We start from the raw sequence: 12,500 nt of genomic DNA, 5'->3' as shown, positions 1-12,500 counted from the left end.
GCGACCGTTCTGCTAGGCCGACAAGCGCTCAAGCCAGACGCTCGATCGAACGCCCCCTACATATTAGTCGAGACAACGGCTCGCTCATTAGCATCGCGTTTGTACTTTAACTTTTTTTGACTCGGCTTCTTTCGACGCCGATGCCGGCGACGCAGCACTCTCTCGCCCGCCAGCCACCGAGAAAAGGGTGCGCTCCGACCGGCCCCGCACCGCTCTTTCTTGGCTCATTCGAAATTACTGTCTTTCGCTCTGACATGCCTTACCTAGGGTTAGGTTAGTATGCTTGCACGTTTGTACTTTAACTTTTTTCGGCTCGGCTTCTTTCGACGCCGATGCCGGCGACGCAGCACTCTCTCGCCCGCCAGCCACCGAGAAAAGGGTGCGCTCCGACCGGCCCCGCACCGCTCTTTCTTGGCTCATTCGAAATTACTGTCTTTCGCTCTGACATGCCTTACCTAGGGTTAGGTTAGTATGCTTGCACGTTTGTACTTTAACTTTTTTCGGCTCGGCTTCTTTCGACGCCGATGCCGGCGACGCAGCACTCTCTCGCCCGCCAGCCACCGAGAAAAGGGTGCGCTCCGACCGGCCCCGCACCGCTCTTTCTTGGCTCATTCGAGTTTACTGTCTTTCGCTCTGACATGCCTTACCTAGGGTTAGGTTAGTATGCTTGCACGTTTGTACTTTAACTTTTTTCGGCTCGGCTTCTTTCGACGCCGATGCCGGCGACGCAGCACTCTCTCGCCCGCCAGCCACCGAGAAAAGGGTGCGCTCCGACCGGCCCCGCACCGCTCTTTCTTGGCTCATTCGAAATTACTGTCTTTCGCTCTGACATGCCTTACCTAGGGTTAGGTTAGTATGCTTGCACGTTTGTACTTTAACTTTTTTCGGCTCGGCTTCTTTCGACGCCGATGCCGGCGACGCAGCACTCTCTCGCCCGCCAGCCACCGAGAAAAGGGTGCGCTCCGACCGGCCCCGCACCGCTCTTTCTTGGCTCATTCGAAATTACTGTCTTTCGCTCTGACATGCCTTACCTAGGGTTAGGTTAGTATGCTTGCACGTTTGTACTTTAACTTTTTTCGGCTCGGCTTCTTTCGACGCCGATGCCGGCGACGCAGCACTCTCTCGCCCGCCAGCCACCGAGAAAAGGGTGCGCTCCGACCGGCCCCGCACCGCTCTTTCTTGGCTCATTCGAGTTTACTGTCTTTCGCTCTGACATGCCTTACCTAGGGTTAGGTTAGTATGCTTGCACGTTTGTACTTTAACTTTTTTCGGCTCGGCTTCTTTCGACGCCGATGCCGGCGACGCAGCACTCTCTCGCCCGCCAGCCACCGAGAAAAGGGTGCGCTCCGACCGGCCCCGCACCGCTCTTTCTTGGCTCATTCGAGTTTACTGTCTTTCGCTCTGACATGCCTTACCTAGGGTTAGGTTAGTATGCTTGCACGTTTGTACTTTAACTTTTTTCGGCTCGGCTTCTTTCGACGCCGATGCCGGCGACGCAGCACTCTCTCGCCCGCCAGCCACCGAGAAAAGGGTGCGCTCCGACCGGCCCCGCACCGCTCTTTCTTGGCTCATTCGAAATTACTGTCTTTCGCTCTGACATGCCTTACCTAGAGTTAGGTTAGTATGCTTGCACGTTTGTACTTTAACTTTTTTCGGCTCGGCTTCTTTCGACGCCGATGCCGGCGACGCAGCACTCTCTCGCCCGCCAGCCACCGAGAAAAGGGTGCGCTCCGACCGGCCCCGCACCGCTCTTTCTTGGCTCATTCGAGTTTACTGTCTTTCGCTCTGACATGCCTTACCTAGGGTTAGGTTAGTATGCTTGCACGTTTGTACTGTAACTTTTTTCGGCTCGGCTTCTTTCGACGCCGATGCCGGCGACGCAGCACTCTCTCGCCCGCCAGCCACCGAGAAAAGGGTGCGCTCCGACCGGCCCCGCACCGCTCTTTCTTGGCTCATTCGAAATTACTGTCTTTCGCTCTGACATGCCTTACCTAGGGTTAGGTTAGTATGCTTGCACGTTTGTACTTTAACTTTTTTCGGCTCGGCTTCTTTCGACGCCGATGCCGGCGACGCAGCACTCTCTCGCCCGCCAGCCACCGAGAAAAGGGTGCGCTCCGACCGGCCCCGCACCGCTCTTTCTTGGCTCATTCGAGTTTACTGTCTTTCGCTCTGACATGCCTTACCTAGGGTTAGGTTAGTATGCTTGCACGTTTGTACTTTAACTTTTTTCGGCTCGGCTTCTTTCGACGCCGATGCCGGCGACGCAGCACTCTCTCGCCCGCCAGCCACCGAGAAAAGGGTGCGCTCCGACCGGCCCCGCACCGCTCTTTCTTGGCTCATTCGAGTTTACTGTCTTTCGCTCTGACATGCCTTACCTAGGGTTAGGTTAGTATGCTTGCACGTTTGTACTTTAACTTTTTTCGGCTCGGCTTCTTTCGACGCCGATGCCGGCGACGCAGCACTCTCTCGCCCGCCAGCCACCGAGAAAAGGGTGCGCTCCGACCGGCCCCGCACCGCTCTTTCTTGGCTCATTCGAAATTACTGTCTTTCGCTCTGACATGCCTTACCTAGGGTTAGGTTAGTATGCTTGCACGTTTGTACTTTAACTTTTTTCGGCTCGGCTTCTTTCGACGCCGATGCCGGCGACGCAGCACTCTCTCGCCCGCCAGCCACCGAGAAAAGGGTGCGCTCCGACCGGCCCCGCACCGCTCTTTCTTGGCTCATTCGAGTTTAATGTCTTTCGCTCTGACATGCCTTACCTAGGGTTAGGTTAGTATGCTTGCACGTTTGTACTTTAACTTTTTTCGGCTCGGCTTCTTTCGACGCCGATGCCGGCGACGCAGCACTCTCTCGCCCGCCAGCCACCGAGAAAAGGGTGCGCTCCGACCGGCCCCGCACCGCTCTTTCTTGGCTCATTCGAGTTTACTGTCTTTCGCTCTGACATGCCTTACCTAGGGTTAGGTTAGTATGCTTGCACGTTTGTACTTTAACTTTTTTCGGCTCGGCTTCTTTCGACGCCGATGCCGGCGACGCAGCACTCTCTCGCCCGCCAGCCACCGAGAAAAGGGTGCGCTCCGACCGGCCCCGCACCGCTCTTTCTTGGCTCATTCGAAATTACTGTCTTTCGCTCTGACATGCCTTACCTAGGGTTAGGTTAGTATGCTTGCACGTTTGTACTTTAACTTTTTTCGGCTCGGCTTCTTTCGACGCCGATGCCGGCGACGCAGCACTCTCTCGCCCGCCAGCCACCGAGAAAAGGGTGCGCTCCGACCGGCCCCGCACCGCTCTTTCTTGGCTCATTCGAGTTTACTGTCTTTCGCTCTGACATGCCTTACCTAGGGTTAGGTTAGTATGCTTGCACGTTTGTACTTTAACTTTTTTCGGCTCGGCTTCTTTCGACGCCGATGCCGGCGACGCAGCACTCTCTCGCCCGCCAGCCACCGAGAAAAGGGTGCGCTCCGACCGGCCCCGCACCGCTCTTTCTTGGCTCATTCGAGTTTACTGTCTTTCGCTCTGACATGCCTTACCTAGGGTTAGGTTAGTATGCTTGCACGTTTGTACTTTAACTTTTTTCGGCTCGGCTTCTTTCGACGCCGATGCCGGCGACGCAGCACTCTCTCGCCCGCCAGCCATCGAGAAAAGGGTGCGCTCCGACCGGCCCCGCACCGCTCTTTCTTGGCTCATTCGAGTTTACTGTCTTTCGCTCTGACATGCCTTACCTAGGGTTAGGTTAGTATGCTTGCACGTTTGTACTTTAACTTTTTTCGGCTCGGCTTCTTTCGACGCCGATGCCGGCGACGCAGCACTCTCTCGCCCGCCAGCCACCGAGAAAAGGGTGCGCTCCGACCGGCCCCGCACCGCTCTTTCTTGGCTCATTCGAAATTACTGTCTTTCGCTCTGACATGCCTTACCTAGGGTTAGGTTAGTATGCTTGCACGTTTGTACTTTAACTTTTTTCGGCTCGGCTTCTTTCGACGCCGATGCCGGCGACGCAGCACTCTCTCGCCCGCCAGCCACCGAGAAAAGGGTGCGCTCCGACCGGCCCCGCACCGCTCTTTCTTGGCTCATTCGAAATTACTGTCTTTCGCTCTGACATGCCTTACCTAGGGTTAGGTTAGTATGCTTGCACGTTTGTACTTTAACTTTTTTCGGCTCGGCTTCTTTCGACGCCGATGCCGGCGACGCAGCACTCTCTCGCCCGCCAGCCACCGAGAAAAGGGTGCGCTCCGACCGGCCCCGCACCGCTCTTTCTTGGCTCATTCGAGTTTACTGTCTTTCGCTCTGACATGCCTTACCTAGGGTTAGGTTAGTATGCTTGCACGTTTGTACTTTAACTTTTTTCGGCTCGGCTTCTTTCGACGCCGATGCCGGCGACGCAGCACTCTCTCGCCCGCCAGCCACCGAGAAAAGGGTGCGCTCCGACCGGCCCCGCACCGCTCTTTCTTGGCTCATTCGAGTTTACTGTCTTTCGCTCTGACATGCCTTACCTAGGGTTAGGTTAGTATGCTTGCACGTTTGTACTTTAACTTTTTTCGGCTCGGCTTCTTTCGACGCCGATGCCGGCGACGCAGCACTCTCTCGCCCGCCAGCCACCGAGAAAAGGGTGCGCTCCGACCGGCCCCGCACCGCTCTTTCTTGGCTCATTCGAAATTACTGTCTTTCGCTCTGACATGCCTTACCTAGGGTTAGGTTAGTATGCTTGCACGTTTGTACTTTAACCTTTTTCGGCTCGGCTTCTTTCGACGCCGATGCCGGCGACGCAGCACTCTCTCGCCCGCCAGCCACCGAGAAAAGGGTGCGCTCCGACCGGCCCCGCACCGCTCTTTCTTGGCTCATTCGAGTTTACTGTCTTTCGCTCTGACATGCCTTACCTAGGGTTAGGTTAGTATGCTTGCACGTTTGTACTTTAACTTTTTTCGGCTCGGCTTCTTTCGACGCCGATGCCGGCGACGCAGCACTCTCTCGCCCGCCAGCCACCGAAAAAAGGGTGCGCTCCGACCGGCCCCGCACCGCTCTTTCTTGGCTCATTCGAGTTTACTGTCTTTCGCTCTGACATGCCTTACCTAGGGTTAGGTTAGTATGCTTGCACGTTTGTACTTTAACTTTTTTCGGCTCGGCTTCTTTCGACGCCGATGCCGGCGACGCAGCACTCTCTCGCCCGCCAGCCACCGAGAAAAGGGTGCGCTCCGACCGGCCCCGCACCGCTCTTTCTTGGCTCATTCGAGTTTACTGTCTTTCGCTCTGACATGCCTTACCTAGGGTTAGGTTAGTATGCTTGCACGTTTGTACTTTAACTTTTTTCGGCTCGGCTTCTTTCGACGCCGATGCCGGCGACGCAGCACTCTCTCACCCGCCAGCCACCGAGAAAAGGGTGCGCTCCGACCGGCCCCGCACCGCTCTTTCTTGGCTCATTCGAAATTACTGTCTTTCTTTCGCTCTGACATGCCTTACCTAGGGTTAGGTTAGTATGCTTGCACGTTTGTACTTTAACTTTTTTCGGCTCGGCTTCTTTCGACGCCGATGCCGGCGACGCAGCACTCTCTCGCCCGCCAGCCACCGAGAAAAGGGTGCGCTCCGACCGGCCCCGCACCGCTCTTTCTTGGCTCATTCGAAATTACTGTCTTTCGCTCTGACATGCCTTACCTAGGGTTAGGTTAGTATGCTTGCACGTTTGTACTTTAACTTTTTTCGGCTCGGCTTCTTTCGACGCCGATGCCGGCGACGCAGCACTCTCTCGCCCGCCAGCCACCGAGAAAAGGGTGCGCTCCGACCGGCCCCGCACCGCTCTTTCTTGGCTCATTCGAAATTACTGTCTTTCGCTCTGACATGCCTTACCTAGGGTTAGGTTAGTATGCTTGCACGTTTGTACTTTAACTTTTTTCGGCTCGGCTTCTTTCGACGCCGATGCCGGCGACGCAGCACTCTCTCGCCCGCCAGCCACCGAGAAAAGGGTGCGCTCCGACCGGCCCCGCACCGCTCTTTCTTGGCTCATTCGAGTTTACTGTCTTTCGCTCTGACATGCCTTACCTAGGGTTAGGTTAGTATGCTTGCACGTTTGTACTTTAACTTTTTTCGGCTCGGCTTCTTTCGACGCCGATGCCGGCGACGCAGCACTCTCTCGCCCGCCAGCCACCGAGAAAAGGGTGCGCTCCGACCGGCCCCGCACCGCTCTTTCTTGGCTCATTCGAAATTACTGTCTTTCGCTCTGACATGCCTTACCTAGGGTTAGGTTAGTATGCTTGCACGTTTGTACTTTAACTTTTTTCGGCTCGGCTTCTTTCGACGCCGATGCCGGCGACGCAGCACTCTCTCGCCCGCCAGCCACCGAGAAAAGGGTGCGCTCCGACCGGCCCCGCACCGCTCTTTCTTGGCTCATTCGAGTTTACTGTCTTTCGCTCTGACATGCATTACCTAGGGTTAGGTTAGTATGCTTGCACGTTTGTACTTTAACTTTTTTCGGCTCGGCTTCTTTCGACGCCGATGCCGGCGACGCAGCACTCTCTCGCCCGCCAGCCACCGAGAAAAGGGTGCGCTCCGACCGGCCCCGCACCGCTCTTTCTTGGCTCATTCGAAATTACTGTCTTTCGCTCTGACATGCCTTACCTAGGGTTAGGTTAGTATGCTTGCACGTTTGTACTTTAACTTTTTTCGGCTCGGCTTCTTTTGACGCCGATGCCGGCGACGCAGCACTCTCTCGCCCGCCAGCCACCGAGAAAAGGGTGCGCTCCGACCGGCCCCGCACCGCTCTTTCTTGGCTCATTCGAAATTACTGTCTTTCGCTCTGACATGCCTTACCTAGGGTTAGGTTAGTATGCTTGCACGTTTGTACTTTAACTTTTTTCGGCTCGGCTTCTTTCGACGCCGATGCCGGCGACGCAGCACTCTCTCGCCCGCCAGCCACCGAGAAAAGGGTGCGCTCCGACCGGCCCCGCACCGCTCTTTCTTGGCTCATTCGAGTTTACTGTCTTTCGCTCTGACATGCCTTACCTAGGGTTAGGTTAGTATGCTTGCACGTTTGTACTTTAACTTTTTTCGGCTCGGCTTCTTTCGACGCCGATGCCGGCGACGCAGCACTCTCTCGCCCGCCAGCCACCGAGAAAAGGGTGCGCTCCGACCGGCCCCGCACCGCTCTTTCTTGGATCATTCGAGTTTACTGTCTTTCGCTCTGACATGCCTTACCTAGGGTTAGGTTAGTATGCTTGCACGTTTGTACTTTAACTTTTTTCGGCTCGGCTTCTTTCGACGCCGATGCCGGCGTCGCAGCACTCTCTCGCCCGCCAGCCACCGAGAAAAGGGTGCGCTCCGACCGGCCCCGCACCGCTCTTTCTTGGCTCATTCGAAATTACTGTCTTTCGCTCTGACATGCCTTACCTAGGGTTAGGTTAGTATGCTTGCACGTTTGTACTTTAACTTTTTTCGGCTCGGCTTCTTTCGACGCCGATGCCGGCGACGCAGCACTCTCTCGCCCGCCAGCCATCGAGAAAAGGGTGCGCTCCGACCGGCCCCGCACCGCTCTTTCTTGGCTCATTCGAGTTTACTGTCTTTCGCTCTGACATGCCTTACCTAGGGTTAGGTTAGTATGCTTGCACGTTTGTACTTTAACTTTTTTCGGCTCGGCTTCTTTCGACGCCGATGCCGGCGACGCAGCACTCTCTCGCCCGCCAGCCACCGAGAAAAGGGTGCGCTCCGACCGGCCCCGCACCGCTCTTTCTTGGCTCATTCGAAATTACTGTCTTTCGCTCTGACATGCCTTACCTAGGGTTAGGTTAGTATGCTTGCACGTTTGTACTTTAACTTTTTTCGGCTCGGCTTCTTTCGACGCCGATGCCGGCGACGCAGCACTCTCTCGCCCACCAGCCACCGAGAAAAGGGTGCGCTCCGACCGGCCCCGCACCGCTCTTTCTTGGCTCATTCGAAATTACTGTCTTTCGCTCTGACCTGCCTTACCTAGGGTTAGGTTAGTATGCTTGCACGTTTGTACTTTAACTTTTTTCGGCTCGGCTTCTTTCGACGCCGATGCCGGCGACGCAGCACTCTCTCGCCCGCCAGCCACCGAGAAAAGGGTGCGCTCCGACCGGCCCCGCACCGCTCTTTCTTGGCTCATTCGAGTTTTCTGTCTTTCGCTCTGACATGCCTTACCTAGGGTTAGGTTAGTATGCTTGCACGTTTGTACTTTAACTTTTTTCGGCTCGGCTTCTTTCGACGCCGATGCCGGCGACGCAGCACTCTCTCGCCCGCCAGCCACCGAGAAAAGGGTGCGCTCCGACCGGCCCCGCACCGCTCTTTCTTGGCTCATTCGAGTTTACTGTCTTTCGCTCTGACATGCCTTACCTAGGGTTAGGTTAGTATGCTTGCACGTTTGTACTTTAACTTTTTTCGGCTCGGCTTCTTTCGACGCCGATGCCGGCGACGCAGCACTCTCTCGCCCGCCAGCCACCGAGAAAAGGGTGCGCTCCGACCGGCCCCGCACCGCTCTTTCTTGGCTCATTTGAAATTACTGTCTTTCGCTCTGACATGCCTTACCTAGGGTTAGGTTAGTATGCTTGCACGTTTGTACTTTAACTTTTTTCGGCTCGGCTTCTTTCGACGCCGATGCCGGCGACGCAGCACTCTCTCGCCCGCCAGCCACTGAGAAAAGGGTGCGCTCCGACCGGCCCCGCACCGCTCTTTCTTGGCTCATTCGAGTTTACTGTCTTTCGCTCTGACATGCCTTACCTAGGGTTAGGTTAGTATGCTTGCACGTTTGTACTTTAACTTTTTTCGGCTCGGCTTCTTTCGACGCCGATGCCGGCGACGCAGCACTCTCTCGCCCGCCAGCCACCGAGAAAAGGGTGCGCTCCGACCGGCCCCGCACCGCTCTTTCTTGGCTCATTCGAAATTACTGTCTTTCGCTCTGACATGCCTTACCTAGGGTTAGGTTAGTATGCTTGCACGTTTGTACTTTAACTTTTTTCGGCTCGGCTTCTTTCGACGCCGATGCCGGCGACGCAGCACTCTCTCGCCCGCCAGCCACCGAGAAAAGGGTGCGCTCCGACCGGCCCCGCACCGCTCTTTCTTGACTCATTCGAAATTACTGTCTTTCGCTCTGACATGCCTTACCTAGGGTTAGGTTAGTATGCTTGCACGTTTGTACTTTAACTTTTTTCGGCTCGGCTTCTTTCGACGCCGATGCCGGCGACGCAGCACTCTCTCGCCCGCCAGCCACCGAGAAAAGGGTGCGCTCCGACCGGCCCCGCACCGCTCTTTCTTGGCTCATTCGAAATTACTGTCTTTCGCTCTGACCTGCCTTACCTAGGGTTAGGTTAGTATGCTTGCACGTTTGTACTTTAACTTTTTTCGGCTCGGCTTCTTTCGACGCCGATGCCGGCGACGCAGCACTCTCTCGCCCGCCAGCCACCGAGAAAAGGGTGCGCTCCGACCGGCCCCGCACCGCTCTTTCTTGGCTCATTCGAGTTTACTGTCTTTCGCTCTGACATGCCTTACCTAGGGTTAGGTTAGTATGCTTGCACGTTTGTACTTTAACTTTTTTCGGCTCGGCTTCTTTCGACGCCGATGCCGGCGACGCAGCACTCTCTCGCCCGCCAGCCACCGAAAAAAGGGTGCGCTCCGACCGGCCCCGCACCGCTCTTTCTTGGCTCATTCGAGTTTACTGTCTTTCGCTCTGACATGCCTTACCTAGGGTTAGGTTAGTATGCTTGCACGTTTGTACTTTAACTTTTTTCGGCTCGGCTTCTTTCGACGCCGATGCCGGCGACGCAGCACTCTCTCGCCCGCCAGCCACCGAGAAAAGGGTGCGCTCCGACCGGCCCCGCACCGCTCTTTCTTGGCTCATTTGAAATTACTGTCTTTCGCTCTGACATGCCTTACCTAGGGTTAGGTTAGTATGCTTGCACGTTTGTACTTTAACTTTTTTCGGCTCGGCTTCTTTCGACGCCGATGCCGGCGACGCAGCACTCTCTCGCCCGCCAGCCACCGAGAAAAGGGTGCGCTCCGACCGGCCCCGCACCGCTCTTTCTTGGCTCATTCGAGTTTACTGTCTTTCGCTCTGACATGCCTTACCTAGGGTTAGGTTAGTATGCTTGCACGTTTGTACTTTAACTTTTTTCGGCTCGGCTTCTTTCGACGCCGATGCCGGCGACGCAGCACTCTCTCGCCCGCCAGCCACCGAGAAAAGGGTGCGCTCCGACCGGCCCCGCACCGCTCTTTCTTGGCTCATTCGAGTTTACTGTCTTTCGCTCTGACATTCCTTACCTAGGGTTAGGTTAGTATGCTTGCACGTTTGTACTTTAACTTTTTTCGGCTCGGCTTCTTTCGACGCCGATGCCGGCGACGCAGCACTCTCTCGCCCGCCAGCCACCGAGAAAAGGGTGCGCTCCGACCGGCCCCGCACCGCTCTTTCTTGGCTCATTCGAAATTACTGTCTTTCGCTCTGACATGCCTTACCTAGGGTTAGGTTAGTATGCTTGCACGTTTGTACTTTAACTTTTTTCGGCTCGGCTTCTTTCGACGCCGATGCCGGCGACGCAGCACTCTCTCGCCCGCCAGCCACCGAGAAAAGGGTGCGCTCCGACCGGCCCCGCACCGCTCTTTCTTGGCTCATTCGAAATTACTGTCTTTCGCTCTGACATGCCTTACCTAGGGTTAGGTTAGTATGCTTGCACGTTTGTACTTTAACTTTTTTCGGCTCGGCTTCTTTCGACGCCGATGCCGGCGACGCAGCACTCTCTCGCCCGCCAGCCACCGAGAAAAGGGTGCGCTCCGACCGGCCCCGCACCGCTCTTTCTTGGCTCATTCGAGTTTACTGTCTTTCGCTCTGACATGCCTTACCTAGGGTTAGGTTAGTATGCTTGCACGTTTGTACTTTAACTTTTTTCGGCTCGGCTTCTTTCGACGCCGATGCCGGCGACGCAGCACTCTCTCGCCCGCCAGCCACCGAGAAAAGGGTGCGCTCCGACCGGCCCCGCACCGCTCTTTCTTGGCTCATTCGAGTTTACTGTCTTTCGCTCTGACATGCCTTACCTAGGGTTAGGTTAGTATGCTTGCACGTTTGTACTTTAACTTTTTTCGGCTCGGCTTCTTTCGACGCCGATGCCGGCGACGCAGCACTCTCTCGCCCGCCAGCCACCGAGAAAAGGGTGCGCTCCGACCGGCCCCGCACCGCTCTTTCTTGGCTCATTCGAGTTTACTGTCTTTCGCTCTGACATGCCTTACCTAGGGTTAGGTTAGTATGCTTGCACGTTTGTACTTTAACTTTTTTCGGCTCGGCTTCTTTCGACGCCGATGCCGGCGACGCAGCACTCTCTCGCCCGCCAGCCACCGAGAAAAGGGTGCGCTCCGACCGGCCCCGCACCGCTCTTTCTTGGCTCATTCGAAATTACTGTCTTTCGCTCTGACATGCCTTACCTAGGGTTAGGTTAGTATGCTTGCACGTTTGTACTTTAACTTTTTTCGGCTCGGCTTCTTTCGACGCCGATGCCGGCGACGCAGCACTCTCTCGCCCGCCAGCCACCGAGAAAAGGGTGCGCTCCGACCGGCCCCGCACCGCTCTTTCTTGGCTCATTCGAGTTTACTGTCTTTCGCTCTGACATGCCTTACCTAGGGTTAGGTTAGTATGCTTGCACGTTTGTACTTTAACTTTTTTCGGCTCGGCTTCTTTCGACGCCGATGCCGGCGACGCAGCACTCTCTCGCCCGCCAGCCACCGAGAAAAGGGTGCGCTCCGACCGGCCCCGCACCGCTCTTTCTTGGCTCATTCGAAATTACTGTCTTTCGCTCTGACATGCCTTACCTAGGGTTAGGTTAGTATGCTTGCACGTTTGTACTTTAACTTTTTTCGGCCCGGCTTCTTTCGACGCCGATGCCGGCGACGCAGCACTCTCTCGCCCGCCAGCCACCGAGAAAAGGGTGCGCTCCGACCGGCCCCGCACCGCTCTTTCTTGGCTCATTCGAGTTTACTGTCTTTCGCTCTGACATGCCTTACCTAGGGTTAGGTTAGTATGCTTGCACGTTTGTACTTTAACTTTTTTCGGCTCGGCTTCTTTCGACGCCGATGCCGGCGACGCAGCACTCTCTCGCCCGCCAGCCACCGAGAAAAGGGTGCGCTCCGACCGGCCCCGCACCGCTCTTTCTTGGCTCATTCGAAATTACTGTCTTTCGCTCTGACATGCCTTACCTAGGGTTAGGTTAGTATGCTTGCACGTTTGTACTTTAACTTTTTTCGGCTCGGCTTCTTTCGACGCCGATGCCGGCGACGCAGCACTCTCTCGCCCGCCAGCCACCGAGAAAAGGGTGCGCTCCGACCGGCCCCGCACCGCTCTTTCTTGGCTCATTCGAGTTTACTGTCTTTCGCTCTGACATGCCTTACCTAGGGTTAGGTTAGTATGCTTGCACGTTTGTACTTTAACTTTTTTCGGCTCGGCTTCTTTCGACGCCGATGCCGGCGACGCAGCACTCTCTCGCCCGCCAGCCACCGAGAAAAGGGTGCGCTCCGACCGGCCCCGC

The sequence above is a fragment of the Styela clava genome, chromosome 15, assembly GCF_964204865.1.
Source record: "Styela clava chromosome 15, kaStyClav1.hap1.2, whole genome shotgun sequence".
Taxonomy (NCBI): Eukaryota; Metazoa; Chordata; class Ascidiacea; order Stolidobranchia; family Styelidae; genus Styela; species Styela clava.
The sequence above is the reverse complement of the archived record's forward strand: the minus strand, read 5'-3'. Positions refer to the sequence as shown.